The sequence below is a fragment of the Lissotriton vulgaris genome, chromosome 3_1 (assembly GCF_964263255.1).
Source record: "Lissotriton vulgaris chromosome 3_1, aLisVul1.2, whole genome shotgun sequence".
NCBI lineage: Eukaryota > Metazoa > Chordata > Amphibia > Caudata > Salamandridae > Lissotriton > Lissotriton vulgaris.
The window spans coordinates 828305842-828325067 of NC_141689.1; positions in this window are offsets into that span (position 1 = coordinate 828305842).

Consider the following 19226-nt stretch of genomic DNA (forward strand, 5'->3'; position numbering starts at 1 on the left):
TTTTTGCCCCCACCAGTTCCCCGTCCACTGGTGGATCTTGGGTTTCGCCGTTGATTAGGATTCGGTCCGGGTCTTTCCTTCGGCCCCTTCTCCTATTTTCGCCTGACCCTGTAAGGTCTGATTTCGTTTGCCTTCCCCCTGCCCTAGTGCATATGGCTTCTCTGGGCGCTTCGGTAGCCCGCCTGGTTTGTCTAGGCCGCCCCGGGTGTCTTTCGTGAGGGTAGCGGTTTGGTACTCTTGGGCATTAGCGCTGGCTCCCTCATCCACTACCGTTATGCCAGTACTGCCTGTGGGCTATGCGTGCAGCACTGTTGAGGACAGGCACCGGGGTCAGGGCTATCCGTGCTGACCTTCGGGTGAGTGTTTCTGGTTGCGAGGTTGCTAGCTTCGACCGCACCTGGCGCTCTCTCAGTTTTGTTCTTGCCTGACCTTGGGACTCCTCTTCTATGCGTGTCTGCGTTCTAGGTCGGCGCTTCTCCGGCTTCCAGAAGCTATTGTCGCTTTGTGGTGTTCTCTGTAGCTACCTGGCGCTTGGTTGCTTTTAACGTTACTTCCTTTGTGTGGCCGTTTCTTTGTTATGCTTCTTGCGAGAGCTCTAAGCCTTCGTGTGCAGTTGTCACTTTTGTGAGGCCTTCGGTTGCCTACTGATGCTTCCTGATGCTTGCTTTGCTGTGAGTGCTGTTAATGATGTTAATGTGTGCCTTGGTATGGACGTCCCTTTGTTTACTCTTCCCGCCAGAGGTCTTCGCTAGATGGCCGCCTCCTGTATTCGCGCATTTGGTTTCGCTTTCCTCGGCTGGTTTACACGGGTACGGTCGCACCCTTTGCTTTCGCTCTGCCGAAATCAGCGCATGTAGGGCATCTGTCTACGCTTCTTCTTGCATAAAGCGGCGTCGGTGACCGGTGGTCGCCTGCGTGCCGTCTCCCTGCTGTCCCCCTTACGGCTTCGTAACGGCGATACGGATGTGGCTATGGATCAAGATGGCGCCCTCCATGCACTACCGTTTCGCTTTCGGTTGATCCTTGCCTTCTATCTCCGTTCGTTTCTATTTGTGTGGCGGTCTGGCTCAGAAAATCTTGGTGGATGGAGAGGGAGGGGGGTTGAATTGTGTGCTTGCCCTCCGTTTGCTCATATCTCACCTGGGGACCTGCCGTGTTGGTCGTTCCCTCAACTCCGATCACGGGGGCCCGCCATCTTGCTTCGGCTTTGTCTCCGCGCCGCTTTTCTTCGCTTCAGGTTTCTCACTCCTGCGGTGGGCTTCGGCACGACTCCGTTGCACCGCTCTCTTCCGGGGATGTTTAGACACCTGGATTTGTGTCTTGACGATCCGCTGAGGTCTTTTGTTGTGTGTGGCTTGCCGTTATTTGTCTCAGGGTGGAGGAGGTCCCGGACTCAGACAACCGTCTGACAACCGTCTGCATCGACGTCCAAGCCACCAAGTATTTTGTTCTTTCATTAGTGGAGAAGAAGATGTAGTGATGTGTACATAATATTAGTCCTTCCTTTATTCAACTTCACCCTTACTGTAGTAAACCTTATGGAATTGTTATGTTTTAACTTCCTCATGATTCATGCTATGGAATTGTTGTGTTTTAAATTACCTGCCCATGATTGCTCGCCCACTTTGTGAATTCTATATGCTACTGCTCGACAGTTGCAGATGGAAATTAAAGGACGTGGATGCACCTCTGTGTGTTTCTGCTGTTGAACATTAAACTTCAAGGAAAGGAACTTTCTGGTGTAGGTTACCTCTTTATTTCCTCACCACAGTCATATATTTCATACTCATCTTGATGAAAACAGGCTTTAGCAGAGAGACATAAAATGTGTGATGTACTTGGTAATGCCAATAATATAACAACATGATTATCTATATGTTCAATGAGGTATTTTCTATCAAAGCACAGTTGCATTTTTAAAAACCCTTTCAAATAGAGGTATTTGGTGGAAAGCCAATCTCAGTCCGCTATTTTTACCCTGGAGCGGGAGTTCTTTTTATATCATCACAAAAAGATAATGGACGGAATGCTGAACATTGTCAAACATTCACCCCCAGTACAGAGATCTGGCCCTAAATCCATCTTTTTTTTGCTCACCATGCCATTCCAGTTTGGAACTAGCCATATGAAAATCAGTCTTGACGCTGCTCTCCATGGGAACAATCTAGCCTGAACTGCCAGGCCCTCCCTGGACCGGAAACCAGCATCCTGGGACTGGTTTCTGGGTATCACCTCCTATCAGGCAATATAGCATGAATCCAATGGTACAGTGAGCACTGGGCCCACGTCTGGGCATACCCTTCCCACTAAGGGTGACTATAGCAACACAAAAAGATGATGGCTGGGTCCAAACTAGGGTGGAATGGTGAGCAACTAAATGATGAATTTAACCCAGATCGATGACTAGGGTGAATGTTTGACAATGTTCAGCATTCCGTCCATCATTTTTTTGTGGTTCTTTTTATATCTGCATATTTTTTTTTTACATTAAATTGGCCGCAGATAAAGAGTTACAAATTGTGTGTAGGCTTTAATGCAATGTCAAATGAAGTTGGTTCAATTGCTCAAATGAAAATAGTACGAAAATAGGTAACAATCATGGATGGTATCCATAATCACAAAATAGGGGACACAGAAGAATTATGCAACTCACAGTAAATCAATTCAACTAACATGCATGGTGGATATGAAACAGGGTAATTATAACTCTAGAGTAATGGTCTAACTTTTGAATACTGTGCACCCCACCCTCGCACGTTAAAAGAAAATAATCGAGCCCCATATATTGACAAACATATTTTCTCACAATTATTCTGTAAAATTTACACGTCAAATCTTGCAGTTATGTTGAGTTAAAAAGCAATCAAACACGATTGTCAATATTCTATTGGCAGAGAGGTTTCCCCAAAAGCTTACATTTAACTCTAGTGTAATCCTCTATCAGAAATCTGGAGAGGGACTTGGAGGGTAATTTGGAGCCCCGGACCAGCCACTTTGACACCAACTTCCAGCTAGGACACCAGTGACTAAACACATTACTGATGGCCCAATATAGGGGTCTCACTGCACTCAGCACTGTTTCGAGCATGGTGTTTGTCTCTTTTATCTAGAGGTATAACAAATGAGTGCATCTGAAAGGGGCTGTATGGGTGAGTGCCTATGCGTATGGCTGTGTTGGTGAGTGAATGGATATCTCAGTGGTATATGTGTGAGTAACTACATATGTGAAAGGCAGTATATGTGAGTGTTGGAGTACATAAATGGTAGTGTGATTGAGTTTTTGGGTGGCTGACTAGGTGTGTGAGTAACTTTATGGGTGAGTGGAGGTGTGTGAGTGTCTTTATGGGTGTATGAGTGCATTTATCAGTGGCTGTATTGATGAGTGACTGCATGTATGAGTGACTGTATAGGTGAGTGAGTGGATGTGTGAGTAGACCTATGAATCAGTGAGTGGATATGTACTAACTGGTATTGGTGTGTCTGTGATTTCGAGAATGGTAGTCTGTATTTTAGAGCAGGTGTACGAAAGGTTATATTAGGGTGTGAGGAGGTGCATCAGATATTAAGTAGATGATGTCATCAGTGATATAATTTGAGATGTTATTAGGGATGTCATGAGTGATGTCTCTGACCATGTCATGAGTGATGTGCTATGTGATGTCATCAGCAGTGCATTGCGGGGGTACGAGTTATAGTTAGCTAAGCTAACTATAACTGCTCAATTTCTCTGGTTTTGTATGATGTCAGCCTAAATATAACGTCCATGAAACCTGTGGTTTTTTAGTGAATTTCTAAGGTTTTTTAAATGCTAGTCCCTAACCATAATGTCCCTGAAACCTGTGTTCTTTTGTGGACTTTCTAAGGTTTTTAAATGCTAATTTCCAATTATGCTTACATAGCTAGAACATGTAAAGAAAGAGGAGGAAAGGTGTATAAAGAAGCAAGAGAAGTGCAGAAAGAGGTAAGAGAGGTGCATAGAGAGGAAGAAAGGTGAAGAAATAAAAACGAAAAATGCAGAAAGAGGCAACAGAATTCAAGAAAGAGGACGAAAGGTGGAGAAAGAAGCAAGAGGAGTGCAGAAAGAAGCAACAGGGGTGCTGAAAGAGGCCTACTTTGTACCTTTCCACAGATTCAAACAAGTAGCCTAATCACTAATCCTTCTCCCAAGATGTCTTAACACTCACTTTTCTCTTGAAGGTTCACTATTCATCGACTGCTCAGAATGTTCGGCGTACCAAATGTAAAACAGCAATCCAAACCATATCACTGTTGTAGGTCTCGCCACATTTTTTTTAAAATTATTTTTTATTTTGTAACAACACAGCAATTAGGACAGATCTTCATAGGATTGTTACATCAGGTATATAAACACAATAGCGTGCCTTTGAAAATTACATTCAATTTGAAATCACAGGTATTAAACACGACATTTTGAACACATCTCTTCGTCAGCCGTACATCCCATTAGTTATCATTAGTCTAGCTCCTCATTATCCCCATCGGTGCTTGTGGTTCGCAGATGTTACCCCTGAACGTGTTCCATTCACCCCATATCTTACCCCATTTGCTTGGGCAACCACGGTGAATAAATACAGCCTTCACCGCTACCATTGCCCCATCCATATCTTTACACCAACTATTTAATGTCGGTGACACTGCAGAGCCCCAAAGCCTGGTGACATTGCGTTTTGCCATCAGCATGCCCAACATCATCCAGTCCTGCTGCCGGTGAATCAAGTCATTAGGCTCCCATTCATTTAGTAAGCATCGCCGAGGCTCCGGCAGCAGGGAGATGCCTATTGTTTGAGAAATCGTGCGCATCACTGCTGTCCAGTACATTGATATGAACCTAAACTCCCAGATAGTGTGGAAAAAAGTCCCCTCTTCCCCGCAATTACGTAGGCAGAATTTATGCACAGCTCTTCCCATCTTGTGTAGGAGTGGTCTGGTATAGTACGTACGATGCAATATTTTGAGTTGGACCAGTTTTAGTCTAGAGGGGATTGCCGCTTCACGTGGAGATGCAAGGGCCTCCTGCCATTCAGATTCATCAAATGGGCCCACCTCCTCAGACCAGCGTTGTTTCAGGGTGGTTGTAGCGTCAGGGAGGTTATTAGCTAGCTTTCGATATGTGAGGGAAGTGGCCCTTTCCTGCATGTGTTCGGTCAAGAGCCTATCCTCGAGAGGAGTGGATTCCCCAAGGACAGTGCCAACCGGTATAGCCGATTGAAGCGCATGTTTAACTTGAAGGTATCTAAATATCTCTGTTTGTGACATTTCATATTGTGTTTACAGATGGGCGAAGTCTACCACCCTACCCTTCTTCCATAAATCTCCTACCACTGAAATACCAATGTTGTCCTAGGCCTGGAATCCCTTGCTATTTCGGAGGAAACCTAGTCTGCTTGAATCCCACAGTGGTGTCATTTGGGTGATGGTTCTCAAGCATTTGAGTCTCCTGTTAGCTCGATACCAAAACTGCACAGAGTGTTGTGTTGGGCCTATCAAGTCTGAAGGTGGACGGGGGCTGTATAGATTACCCAGCAGTCCCCTGCCTTCCAAAGAGTGTCTATCAGCATGATACGTAGGTTCAGTTTGCGGGGCATGTAACCAAAAATGTATCTGCTTAAGATGTGCCGCCCAGTAGTAGAGCTCTACATTTGGAAGTGCAATTCCCTCATCGTACCAACTTCTAGTCAGTTTATCTTGCGCTATCCGTGGTGGCCCTCCACCCCACAGCAGGTGGGAAACTGATGACGCTATTGATTTAAAGTACCGTGTAGGGACTAAGGAAGGGGTATTCTCAAGAACGTAAAGGAAGCGGGGGAGAGCCATCATTTTATACAATGCTTCCTTTCCTAGGAGCGTGAGAGGGAGAATCTGCCACACCTTCACGTCACGTCTGAAACGGCCCAATAGGGGGCTGAGATTTAGACTGTGGAATTCATCTGGGTCTGGTGTTATGTAGATACCCAGGTATTTAAATGCAGTTGTGGTTACTTTTAAAGGGCAGGTCAATGGTAGGCTAGGCGGCAGACCAGAAAGGATAAACAGGATGGATTTAGTCCAGTTAATCTTGTATCCTGATACTCTACCAAACTTTTCACACATATTCAGTAGTTCAAGAATTGATTTTTTCGGGGATGTGAGATACAGAAGGATATTGTCCGCATATAGGGATATACGATCCTCCCAAGTGTCAGTCCACCGGAGCCCCTTGATGGAGGGTTCCCATCTGATTCAGATCGTAAGTGGTTCCAGGATCAGTGTGAATAGCAACGGAGACCGTGGGCATCCCTGTCTCGTGCCTCGGCCAAGTGGGAAATCTCGTGAAATGTGTCCATTTGCGACAGCATGCGCTAATGGCTTGGTGTACAGCAAACGAAACCAGGCGCAAAATTTGGGACCAAATCCCATATGTTGGAGCACTGCAAACAAGTAGGGCCATTCGACTGTGTCGAACGCCATAGTGGTGTCTAGAGAGAGGATGACAGCAGGGTCTTTGAGATAGGGGGCACGTGCGAGGACCGCATGGAGCCGTCGGAGATTAAGGGCCGTGCTCCGATGTGGCATGAAGCCAGATTGGTCCGGGTGCACTAATGTCGCTAGGTGAGGAGTGAGTCGCAACGCTAGCAATTTAGCGAGGATCTTATGCTCCGTGTTAATGAGTGAGATCGGACGGTATGAGGCACAGTCCGTCTCAGGCCTGCCAGGTTTGTGGATCGCAACATTCGTGGCTAGTCATTGACCTCGTGGGAGCTCTCCTACTTCCAGACTGTCGGAGAGCATACTAAGGAAGAAGGGGGCTGTCGATTGTATCAGTCTTTTGTTCATTTCAACTGGAAGCCCATTCGGCCCCAGTGCTTTCCAAGACGCTAAGGCGTAGGTAGCTGTCTGCACTTCATCAGTGGTAATGTCGGCCTCTAAGAGGAGAGCTGCCTCCGGGGAGAGCTTAGGTATTGATAGATCCTTAATATATTCATAAGCCTCAGCAGTCGAATAGGCTGCCCGGGGAGCATAGATTTGTTCATAGTGGTCAGCTAGAAGATTGACTATACCATCTGGGTCGGAAATCTGGGAACCTGTAGGAGAGGTAAGTTGTGGAATGACTTTACGTGCCCTCTCTTTCCGATCTAACCAGGCCAGCATTTTCCCTGCCTTATCTCCCAGTTCATACACCCTGTGTCTAGTGGCTTGTATCTTGGTTAGCGCTATTTCTCTCTGGTGGGCCAGAAGTTCCTTTTGTTTTAGGCAAACCACACGGGCGGTTCCCGGAGATGGGTGGGCCTCCTGCTCCTCAATGGCTACGGTAAGTTCAGCCTCGAGGCTGTCAAGTTCCGCCTGACGCTCCCGCTTGTGTCCCAGAATGGATGCCATAGCTTGTCCCCGGAGGACCACTTTATATGCCTCCCGGAGCGTGCTGGGTGAGTCCACCGAGCCCTGGTTTTCTTGGAAGAATTGTTTAGTGGTACGTGCGAGGGTTGACTGAATGGGTGGGAGGAAGCTAGCGTGTACCGGGAACATGCGCCTTCGGCAGACCTGATGATGGGTGTATTTAAGCATTATCGGGGAGTGATCCGATATGCCTCTGGGGCGGATAGTGACCTCCTCTATACCCTGCAGTGCGTCTGCTGACACCTGGAAATAATCAATACGTGTGAGGGATTTATGTACTGCTGAGTAGAAGGTGTACAGCGACTCATTTGGGTGCTTGAATCTCCAGCTGTCTCGAAGCCCTAGGGCATCTATGAGACCGAGAAGACGTCGCCCACTTTGAGTTTCAGGCCTGGTAGGGAATCTGTCCTGTAAGGCCTCTACTATTTCATTGAAGTCGCCCACCATTAGGAGTGTCGCCTCTGGGAGTGTCAATAGGAACATCGTAAGAGCTGAATGGGATTGTGTATGGAGTGCAGGCGGTATGTATACGAAGACCAAATTGAATAACCTTCCTTCCCAGCGACAGGTCAGCGCCGCGAAGCGGCCCTGTTTGTCAATTCGTGTTTGTTGCACCGCCAATGGGAAGTTTTTCCTAATAAGAATCCCCGTACTCCTGGAGCCCGAGGAGAAGTCTGCCTGGGCCACCATCTGATAACCCCATCTGTCCATAGCTCGAACCGCAGACCCAACCAGGTGCGTCTCTTGCAGAAAGACCACCGCAGGGCCACAGCGTTTCAGGCATTGCAGTACTAGGCCTCTTTTCACTTTATCTGCCAGGCCCCTAACATTCCAGGTGAGAAGGGTGAGAGTCGTCTTGCGAAGCAGTTTCAGCCATTATCTATAGTAAGGTACATCATGCAGGTGACTCGCCAATTATTGTGTGCATTGAGGTGGATCGAGAATCTAGAGTTGCGTGTGGCCCATAGTGCCAAGTGTCGTCCCATAGTGCTGTCAGAACCAGAGTGAGTCAAACAAACAAACAAGAAACAATCGTATACATAACAAAAGCGGTTGCATAAGTTACCTTCCCATCCCGCATCCCACCCACCCTCCCTGCCTCCCGGCCAGGCCAACCTACAACTGCCCGCCACCCAAACTTTGCAGAGTGCTTTATTGTCCCTTCCAGAACTTCAATACTTGCGTGTCAGGGGGGAGTCCGTTGAGGCAGCAGCCTTTTGGGAGTCTCTTAGGCCCTTCCCAGTCCAGAACTTCCAGACAGCTCAATTGTCAGCGTTCATGGTGCCGTACTTTCTAGTCCAAAGTATTGTCTGCAGGTTGGTCAGCCCTACTCTTCTTCAGGATGCAGATCATGGTGGGACTCCTGATCCCCAGGGCTCCTGTCTTCTGGGGAGTCCACCCCTCTCGGCGGCGGGGCGATCCCGGTCTCCGATTCTTTGGGTTTGCTGGACGCCATCCCTCTAGCCATTCGAGGGTCATCTCTGGCGTGTCGAAGAACCATGTTTTCCCTTCAGCCATTACCCTCAGCCGTGCTGGAAATAGCATGGAATATGGCAATTCTTGTGCCCGCAGCAGTTTTTTAACCTCAAAGAAATTACGACGTCTCTGAGAGACGGCTGCAGTAAAATACGGAAAGAAGGAGAGGGTTGAGTTCAAAATCCGAACAGGGGGGAAGATCCTTGCCGATTTCAAAATGGCGTCGCGATCTCTAAAGTTGAAAAGACGTGCGAGAACAGGTCTTGGAGGCGACCCGGTTTTGGCCTTCCACCTGGCACTCTATGAGCGCGCTCGACTGAAAAGAAGTGCGAGAGTCCCTTGGGCTGTAGCTTAGTTTTTATCAGGTCTTCAACATAGAGGTCCATTGCCTGGGTCCCTTCCGATTCAGGAATGCCAATAATTCTGACGTTGTTCCGTCTCGTGCGCCCTTCCTTGTCATCCAGTTTGTCCATAAGCAGCTCGTTATCCTTTTCCAGGCGGGCCACTTATACTTGGAGGTCCGAGGTATCTTGGACCAGGGATTTTGCCACTATCTCCACGTCTTTTACTCTGTCCGCCATTTTGTGGAGGTCTGCCTGCAGCAGGGATACATCCGTAGAGATCGTTCCAACCGTCGTTTGGACATTTGCTAGCGCCTTCATGATGTCTTTCAATGTCACCTTCTTCCCTCCGTCACCCTCCTGTGCTTGCCATGAGGTGGCGTCGTATGCGATCCCTTTTCGTATGCATACTTTTCCAATTTCGCCTGGACAGTCTGGTTTCTAGGCCCTCTGCCTGCCATTTCACCGTGGGTTGTAGGGTGCGTACCAGTTGTGAACTTGGTGGAGCTGCTGGGTACACCAAGCACACGCTCTCAATATTCTCGACGTCCCAGTCCCTAGCTGTCGTAGTGGGGTGGAGGCGAGAGGGTTCACGTGAGGGTGAGTCGATGGGTCAGAGGCGATGGGCGAGGCCGGAGAGGCGTCGCAAGGCCGAGAGTCCAATGGACAATGTTGGCCAATTTTCTGCCACTCGCAGCAGGGTCCCGCCAGCCAGGGAGGCAATCAAAAGAAGGAGCAGAGGCGGAAGGAGCTTTGTGCAGGCGTGCGCCGTTATCTATGAGACCGCCGCAAGCTTCTGTAACCAACTGAGTCCCCAGTCTCACAGGCTCCACCAGGCCTCGTACAGTCCAGAGCGGATAACTTCTGAAGCGGGCTTCGGTTTAGAAGCACGGGGGCATCAGTGTATGCCGCTCGAGTTCCGACGTCGGAGGAGCCCCTCGGGAAGCCCCAATTCAGCGGATAAATGTGCGGATTGATGTTTAAGGGCTGCTGTTACTCCGGAGCTCTCGGGCTAGGCGGCCATTTTCCGCGGCCGGTAGCCACGCCCCCGAGGTCTCACCACATTTGTGAAGGTATGCATGCATGTGTCTGTGCTTTTACCTAGTGACAGGTTGCAAAAAATAAACATACAAATACTTGAATACCTGTGCTTCAAACAGCATACTCTGTAAATGTATGTACAAAAAGGTGTATCTATTTCTTTCTGCTCATAATACAGGGTGCATTGGTATTCAATAGTATGTTTGAGGAGCTTTATAACACCTACGTAGATAAGACATATCTGCCAGTGAAACCGAATAACACAGCAGAACTGAGAACATTTGACAACCTATAGGAGAAGCTACCCGCTTTTTAAGCTACCATCTTCAGATACATAACACATGTGAGAATACATGTACAAGTAAGGATACAACTCAGTCACGAGAGCACGCAGACGTTTAAACTTGACACAGGGCACTTTCCATTTGAATACAGAAAGAGGCGAGAGAAGTACAGAAAGAATCAAGAGAAGTACAAAAAAAACAAGAGAGGTGCAGAAAGAGGCAGGAGTAGTGCAGAAAATAGCAAGATAAGTGCAGAAAGAAGCAAAGGAGGTGCAGAAAGAGGCAAGAGGCTTGCAGAAATAAGAGAGGTGCAGCAAAAAGCAAGGAAGTGCAGAAAGAAGCAACAGATGTGTAGAAAAATGCAAGAGAACTGCAGAAAGAGGCAAGAGAGGTGCAGAAAGACGGCAGAGGTTTGCAGAAAGAGGCAAGAGAGGTGTAGAAAGAGGAAAGAGAGGAGCAGAAAGAGGGAACAGGGGTGTAGAAAGAGGCAGGCAACAGGGGTGCAGAAAGAAGCAAGAAATGTGTAGGAAGAAGTAAGAGAAGTACAGAAATAAGCAACAGAGGTGCAGAAAGAGGCAAGAGAAGTGCAGAAATAGGCAAGGGAAGTGCAGGAAGAGGCAAGAGAGGTGCATAAAGAAAGAAGAGGGCTGCAGAAAGAGGCAAGCAGGGTGCAGAAAAAAGCAAGAAAGGTGCGGAAAGAAGCAAGAGAAGTGCAGAATGAAGGCACAGAGGTGCAGAAAGAGGCACGAGAGGTGCAGAAAGGGGGAAGAGATGTGTTGTAAGAGGCAAGAGAGATACAGAAAGAAGCAAGAAAAGTGCAGAAAGAAACAAGAGTTGTGCAGAAAGAACCAACAAAGGTGCAGAAAGAGGCAAGAGGGATGCAGAAAGAGGCTAGAGAAGTGCAGAAATAAGCAAGATAGGTGCAGAAAGAGGCAAGATAGGTGCAAAAAGGGGGGAAAGGGTGTAGAAAGAAGCAAGAGAGGTGCATAAAGAAGCAAGATAAGTATAGAAAGAAGCAAGAGAGGTGCATAGAGAGGTAAGAGGGGTGCAGAAAGAGGCAAGAGGGGTACAGAAAGAGGGAAGGCGAGTACAGAAAGAGGCAACAGAGATGCAGAAAAAGCAAGAGGGGTGCAGAAAGAAGCAAGAGAAGTGTAGAAAGAAGCAACGGGTGCAGAAAGAGGCTATATGGGTGCAGAAAGAGGCACAAGAATTGCAGAAAAAAGCAACAGATATGCGGAAGGAGACGAGAGAACTGCAGAAAGAGGCAAGAGAGTTGAAGAAAATGGCAAAAGAGGTACAGAAAGAGGGAACAGGAGTGCAGACAGAGGCAAGAGAGGTGCAGAAAGAGGAAAGAAGGGGGCAGAAACAGGCAAAGGGGGTACAGACATTTGCAAGAGAGGTGCAGAAAGAAGCAAGAGCAATGCAGAAAGAGGTAAGAGGCGTTCAGAAAGAGGTAAGAGGTGTGCAGAAAGAGGCGAGAGAGGTGCAAAAAGAAGTGAAAGAGGCAGGAAAACTGCAGAAAAAGACAAGAGAGGTGCACAAAGAGGGAAGAAGGTGAAGAAAGAGGCAAGAGGGGTGCAGAAAGAGGGAAGAGGGGTGCGGAAAGAAGCAAGAGAGATAAGGAAAGAAGCAAGAGAAGTGCAAAAAGAAGCAACAGGTACAGAAAGAGGCAAAAGGGGTGTAAAAAGAAGCAAGAAAGGTGCAGAAAGAAGCAATGGAAGTGCAGAAAGAAGCAAGAGTAGTGCAAATAGAGGCAAGAGAGATGTAGAAAGAGGGAAGAGGGTGCAGAAAGAGGCAAGAGAAGTACAGAAAGATGCAACAGAGGAGCAGAAAGAGGCAAGAGAGGTGCAGAAGAAAGAAGCAAAAGATGTGCAGAAAGATGCAAGTGAGGTGCAGATAGGGAAGTAGCAGAAAGTAAAAGAGATGCGTATAAAGAGGCAAGAGAAGTGAAGAAAAAGGAAGTAAGGTGCAGAAAGAAGCAAGAGAAATGCAAAGGTGTTTACCATCAGAGAGTAGCACCATTCAGTATCTATTTGATGCTCTGCTTCGGAAATTTGTATTCACAGTCAAAAACATTAAACTGTTTTTAGGAATGTGGGTGAGGTTATCTGCTGGTAGATGATTCTAGTTTATAAATATATTTTTTATGTTCTCTATTCATACAGTCTGCTACTTTGATTGGTGAAGGCATGCATGAAGCTGCCAGCTCATATTACAATTGCTGAGAAGGCTGAAGCCATCTTCACTGTCATGGTGGATGTTCAGAGTAAGGATCACCATCTGCTGAGAATGGCAGTTGGCAGCAGGTTGAGAACCGAAAGGAGTAAGCAACGATTTGCTGACCTGAATGTTTTCCTGGATTATCCACCGCCTGTGTAGTGTCTGCCTCTACCCAGAAGCCTCCTTCTGCGAGTCTAGAGGCTACCAGTAGGTGATGGGCTTACGGATCTAAGTCATTGACCTAGTCCATTCTTATAGAGGAAGGGCCGACTGAGAGACAGAATTGTGATTAAATTATCTCTGGTGACCCGTCAGACATCACTTAAGTAAATCTGTACAACTGAGGTGATTTACATTGATAAGATGACATGCAGGTAAGATGCTCAGAATGCCCACAGAGAATGAGTCATATGTCTGATCTCAGAGGGAGGAGGAATTCGGCGAGGACCTAAAAGGCAATCTGATGTCTAAATAGGCCTTGGGGAGAAATCATTTATTTGGGAACATGAAGTACTACTCTCAGCCAGAGAGCTTTTTCTTGGATATTAGTCAGGGGCAGCAACATAATCATATTGCAGCATTCATGAAGTAAAGGCTAGCTGTGTTTATTATTTTTTTAGTAAACATTTCTTTATTGACATTTTCATGGCACATAAGGAGATCTACATCTGTTGTGTTTGTTCTGAAGAAACAAATCAAAATCTACCTAACAAATGCAGAGGTAGATGATCTAAAGGAATTAAATAAAGTAACAGTCACAATAATTACTCTCCAAGGCATGTCTACAAATCCCTAAAGCAGTGTCTACATTTTCTCTATTCTTCATGTGCTCATCTAAAAACCTACAGAATCAAGAAGCCAAAATGGATCTGTAGTGCATGTCTAGTAAAAGGTATATTGTGTTTTAAGTGAAAAGAACAGAATGTTTGAGTTGTCAACTATTAAGTGCCTTGTAGCGTAATGGATGGTTAAACTGGTACTTCATGTTATTGTAATTCTACGGAATATTGGGAGCCCACATAAAAAGTAGGAGCTCTCAATTTCTGTATTTTCCCATAGTGTTAGAAATGCTTAACTGTGTCTAAGCATGTAGCAGGTATAGACAAGGTTGAAAAAGAGTAAGAACTATGGTTTTAAATGTTACTCACACTGGTAGAGAATGTTCACTTTTGGGAATCCAGACAAGAGAGCTATACCCACTCTGCTGTTATATTACCTTACTACTCAAAGTAGCAACCAACTGGTCATGTAGCAACAGAAGAAGCTATAACCAGCAAAGGGGGCCCTCAGGGTGTTGCAGGGGAGTTACATGTGTTTGCATTGGACTAGGGTTGTGAAAGAAAAGCAGAGGAATAATTGGTGCCATCAGCAGACAGATAACAAAAATAATGCAGTAAAATATAATATCGATTTAAATAAAGGGAGATCAATAATTGTCCCAGCTCAGCCATTGAGGACATTGGCTGGAGAAGTGGGTGGGTTAGTAGAGTGCAGATGACTACAGAACAGAGACTTTGAAAGAGCGATAAAAAAGGTTGTATCAGAACCTTTCAAATATTTTATCTGCGAAATCCAGAAAGGTGAGGGTCAAAAGCAGAGTAGAATGGTGATGAAAGCAGCAGAAAGATTAAGGAGATTGAGTAGAGGTTTTTACTGGGAACAAAGGTAAGAAACTGGAGGTGTGTAAGAGGGCTTAAACCAAGGAATTAAATTTACGGATGTGGACTGGAGTGAAGTTAATAGAGCGGGTGAGCCTGTTGATCACAACTCATTCTAAAATGTTAGCAAAGTAGCAGGGTTGAAATCAGGCGTGCAACGCCCATAGGGGTGAAAGGGCTTCAGCCACTGCTGTTGTGTGGCTTAGGCTCGAGCTGCTGTGGGCTCAGCTGGGCAGTGTCTGGAGTCTTATCACCGACACGCCTGAGTTTTTCACAGGTCTTTAAAGACCATTTGCATATTTACGTATCTTTGTAAACTGGTTATCGAGACTTATTTTTTTCTAGTTCCAGTACTCCCTGGGCCCCCACACTGCCTATTCCTTAATTTGTATTTTACATTTACAGCTGTAGTGGGAGAATGCATTTCAAGCAAAGCGATATAAAGTGGGGTTACCAAAAGAAAAATGCCCGCCATGTGTTGTTTAAAGAGCCTGCAAAACTCTTGTCTTGACACTAAGTAAGGTTATAAATTGAAAAAGTATGCATTTATTTGTAATGTGACTTGTCTGTCTTTGTTCCCTTTAATTATCAGTCATGGATCATTCAGAAAGCCCAAGAACACAATTAAAAGTGTGTTCTATTTATATTTGCTGTTTCAAGTATGCACAGATAAGTGCTGAAAATAAGTGAGTGCTAATTTTTGTACCGTCTTGGACATCAAAATAATAAGCTGCCAACCCTAATCATAAGACTGGAAGTTTGTTTTAGGATCAGCACATTATTTATTTCCTCACCCTTGATCCCAGATTATTGCCATAATAACAGGGCTTTAAGTGGGCCGGGTCCCGCCTGTGCTCAGCACCGACAGTTAGTAAAAGCAGGCACTGAGACGGGTCCCTATCGGGCTCTCCATTTTCACCCTGACACTCAAACTGGAATACAATTCTTAACTCTGCAGCAGTTCGCTGTTTTAATGTAACTTTTATTTTTTTGCAGTTCTGTATTGCTAAACTTGAAGTGCCTTACAGGAGTACCAACAAGGACAACTTCATTTATTTTTTGGTAGGCACAGAAGATTAAGTGATTTGCCCAGAAACATGGGCTGTTGAGCCGACGCCGAGTCTCAAACCTACTTCTTCAGCTCCTAAGTTGGCAGCTCTAGCCATTATTCACCTCTTGCACAAGAACTAAAACATTTTCAATATTATATGCAATTAAGCTATAGTTGTATGTATGCATGCAGTGTTTTTATCTTATGCAACTAACAACCTTTGACAAAGCCAATAGTCCTGGCTTGCTGTAGGTGTAATGTTACATATGTGGAGGCAATAACAGAAGCAGTGAAATACTAGTCCGGTGGCACATTATGCTGAGCACAGATTTTTAGCATAAATGGTTTATGCCACGCCCTTAATTATAGTGCCCCTTTGAGGGACTCCCCCCAGTTGTATCATCTCACTTAAAGAGCAGCATAATATCAATAGTTTAACTTATATCTGAAACCCTGTGCAGCCGTCAATAGCATGCTGAGTTTCTTCAAGTGTCTGGGAATGCACCCTGCATTCAGACAACTCACTCCTTATTCTCACCCTTCACTTTCAGGCTCACCATGCACTCACAGCTATCACAATGCACTCACACTGATCACCATGCACTCACGCCATTCACTCGCTCACCCTGCACTCACAGCAACCACTCAGCACTCACAATGCACTTGTGCTGTTCACCCTGTACCTCACCATGCAGTCACACGAACACACTACTCACCTGCACTCAGGTGACACTTGACCCACCTGTCCCCCTCACTGCTCAATCTGCAATCTCACTCAAACAAGCCCATCACAAACCGTGAATTCATTTGTCCCACTCTCCACTTGCATCCGCACCATAAGGTCACCTCACGCACCCGGCAGTCACTCTTCTTACACTACTCTCACACTGTCACATCGCTCACCATGCAGTCACATGGGGACTCCTGCCACCCACACAGTGCAGAGGATTAATGTGCCTGCTAAAAAGAACTTGCACCATGCTGATCACAGAATTGAGTGTAGTAAACTATGAGTAGCACTATAACAAAAATGAAATGTTTGTCAGAAAGGTGCTATGGAGAGATGAGGCGCATTGTTGGTGAGTGGTCTGAGGGAATTCAAGGCAAAAGTGGAAATGGGGAGGGGCGCCCACAAAAATGTTGCACTGTGTGCAACCAGTGCTAGGACCAGCCCTGGCTGGGAGTGTTAGCGCCCCTTCCCCAAGTTCGGGTCTATTTGGGCCCCTGGTTGAAATACTCGGTGAGGGTTAGATGGGGATGGCGTCAGTAGTTTTTGTTTTTTTAGATATTATAACACACATACAGATGTGAAGGAGTTAGGGAATTTTCCAGACAGGAAGGAGAGAGTGGAGAGTAAGGTAAAATAAGAAAGAACACGAGCTATAGACCATATTGTTCCACTAAATGGGAAAGAATGGGTTAGAGAGAGTGCAAGACATGGCTGTTAGGTCAGTAAGGAAATACATTGGAATAAAGAAGTTAAGAAAAGCGTTGTGAGCAGTAAGTCATTGCCTTGGATGTGAAAAAAGGGGCTCTGAATAAGAGGCCCAAGTCTTTTTCTGGTAATTAGATCTTGGTGGTGAAATAGAAAGCAAATAGTTCCTAAATTAGGTTAGAAACAAGCATTTTCAATGCAATGGTTTCGCCTTTGGAAAAGTTTGAGCTATTGGCATTGTTAATGACAAAATTTTTATTTATGTGTTGGTTTTGAAAACAGATAAATAAATGGCATTGTCACTTACATTGGTATTAGCGTAATCTTTGCAGTCTCTAGAACTCTATAGCACTCCCTAGTTACTCTACACTCCCTAGCACTGTGCACTCCCTAGCACTCCCTAGCTTCCCTAGTCACTCCGCACCTCTTAGCATTGTGCACTCCCTAGCACTCTCTAGTCATTTCCTAGCACTCCTTAGTCACTCCCTAGCACTCTGCACTCCCTAGTACTCTGAACTCTTTAGCACTCTGCACTCTCTAGTCACTCTGCACTCCCTAGTCACTCTGCACTCTCTAGTCACTCTGCACTTCCTAGTCACTATGCACTCCCTAGTCACACATGGACTTAGAGCCACACACAACCCCCCCCCAGAGCCACACACCCCTCCCAAGTCAAGTCAAGTCAAGTCAATAAATTTATATAGCGCGCTACATACCCAAAGGGTCTCAAGGCGCTTGGAGAGGGGTGGGGAATTACTTGTCAAATATCCACGTTTTAAGTTGCTTTCTGAATGCTAGGTGGTTCTGAGTAAGGCGAAGGTGAGTGGGAAGTGAGTTCCAGGTTTTAGCTGCCAGGTAGGAGAAGGATCTACCTCCCATGGTGGTTTTGTTGATGCGAGGTACAGTGGCAAGGGCTTGGTTGGCGGATCGTAGCTGGCGGGTAGGGGTGTAGAAGGACAGTCTTGTGTTGAGGCATTCGGGTCCGAGTTCGTAGAGCGCTTTGTGTGCGTGGGTTAGGAGCCGGAAAGTAATCCTTTTATTGACGGGGAGCCAGTGGAGGTTTTTCAGGTGTCCAGAGATGTGATCTTTACGCGGGATGTCTAGTATTAGCCTGGCTGAAGCGTTCTGGATGCATTGGAGTTTTTTCTGGAGTTTTGCGGTGGTACCGGCGTAGAGGGTGTTTCCGTAGTCCAGACGGCTCGTGACCAGAGCGTGGGTGACTGTTTTTCTAGTTTCGGTGGGGATCCAACGAAATGTTTTTTTGAGCATGCGAAGAATGTTGAAGCAAGATGAAGAGACGGCGTTGACTTGTCTGTTCATCGAGAGTGAGGAATCCAGGATGACGCCCAGGTTCCGTGCGTGGTCCGTCGGGATGGGTGCTTTTCCAAGGGCCTCTGGCCACCAAGAGTCATCCCAGGCGGAGGGGGAGGTGCCTAGGATGAGGACTTCTGTTTTGTCTGAGTTCAGTTTCAGACGGCTGTGCTTCATCCATTCGGCTACTTCTTTCATTCCTTCATGCAGGTTGGTTTTGGCGATGTTAGGGTCTTTGGTGAGTGAAAGGATCAGTTGAGTGTCATCAGCGTAGGAGATGATGTTGAGGTTATGTTGGCGTGCGATGGCCGCGAGGGGGCTCATGTATACGTTGAAGAGGGTGGGGCTGAGTGAAGATCCTTGTGGTACGCCGCAGATGACTTCAGTGGCCTCTGACTTGAATGGTGGAAGGCGGACTCTCTGGGTTCTTCCGGTGAGGAACGAGGTGATCCATTCCAGTGCTCTTCCTTGGATTCCGATGTTTCTGAGGCGTTGTAAAAGGGTGCTATGACAGACCGTGTCGAAGGCTGCGGAGAGGTCGAGGAGGATGAGGGCGACTGTGTCTCCATTGTCCAGTAGAGTTCGAATGTCGTCTGTTGCTGCGATGAGGGCGGTTTCAGTGCTGTGCTTGGCTCTGAAGCCGGACTGCGAGGAGTCGAGGGATTTGTTGGTTTCGAGGAATGTAGCGAGCTGGTTGTTGACCGCTTTCTCGATGACTTTGGCTGGGAATGGAAGGAGTGAGATAGGGCGGTAGTTTTTGAGTTCGGTGGGGTCAGCTGTGGGTTTCTTCAGGAGGGCGCTGAGTTCGGCATGTTTCCAGCTTTCCGGGAAGGTTGCAGAGTTGAGGGAGCAGTTGATGACGTCTCGGAGGTGCGGTGCTATAATGGAGTCTGCTTTGTTAAAGATGTGGTGAGGGCATGGGTCTGTGGGGGATCCTGAGTGGATGGAGTTCATCAGACGGGTGGTGTCCTCAGTGGAGATTGGCTTCCAGTCATTGAGGATGTTCAGGGGGGG